We start from the raw sequence: 860 nt of genomic DNA on the forward strand, positions 1-860 counted from the left end.
GTGCTGGGTTGAGCTGGGCACGGTGAGTCCCTGGGTGCAGCGGGGTGCAGGTGCCCTGGCAGCACCCGCTCCTGCACCCTTCTCCCACAGGCCCTGGGGTGGGCGGGCGCGGGGCACCTTTGGGGCAGCGCCAGCACCCTGCACCGTGTCCTGGAGGAGTGCATGCCTCTCCTTGCCGCGTTCTGGAGCACCGTGCTGCCCATCAGCCCTGCCCAGCACCAGGGCAAGGTGAGTACTGGGCCGGGGGCTGGCAGGGTGGTGGGGCTGGATGTTTGCTCATCGCTCATCACCCTTGTCTCGTCCCAGGAGCAGGCACTACAGAGCGAGATCACGGCGCTGCGGGCCCAGCTCTCCGAGAGGGAGGATGCTCTGCAAAGCACTGCTGAGCGGCTGGGCAGCACCGTCCGGCTCAAGGACAGCATGGAGCAGTTCATTGTGAGCCCGCGTACGTAAAAAAAAAGGCATGGCACGGCCAAGCTTGCCTTGTCCCCATGTGCCTGGGGTAGCTTCACAGCACAAGGACTTCACTGACCCCATCCTTCTCTCCCTCGCAGTGACCAGGACCCACAACGTGCTGCGCAAGGCCAGGACAAACCTGGAGGTGAGTCTGCTCCGGCAGCCAGTGCGGGATAGGGGTGGGTGTCCCTGTACTGGTGAGGCCTGATGCCCTGGGGATGGGCACCGATGGCAGACACCCTGTGCTCTGCTAGCAAAGGGGCAGCTCACGGGGGTTGCTGAGCGGCCAGCTGGGCACACTGTTTGTTGGGGGGATACAGGGACCCGTTTTCCTTGGCTGTCCCCACCCTTTGTGCCCCTATCCCCAGGGCACAGCCTGCCCTGGCAGCGTTCCCCCTTATTGC

This window comes from Antrostomus carolinensis, unplaced genomic scaffold, assembly GCF_000700745.2.
Source record: "Antrostomus carolinensis isolate BGI_N321 unplaced genomic scaffold, ASM70074v2 scaffold37527, whole genome shotgun sequence".
NCBI classification, from domain to species: domain Eukaryota; kingdom Metazoa; phylum Chordata; class Aves; order Caprimulgiformes; family Caprimulgidae; genus Antrostomus; species Antrostomus carolinensis.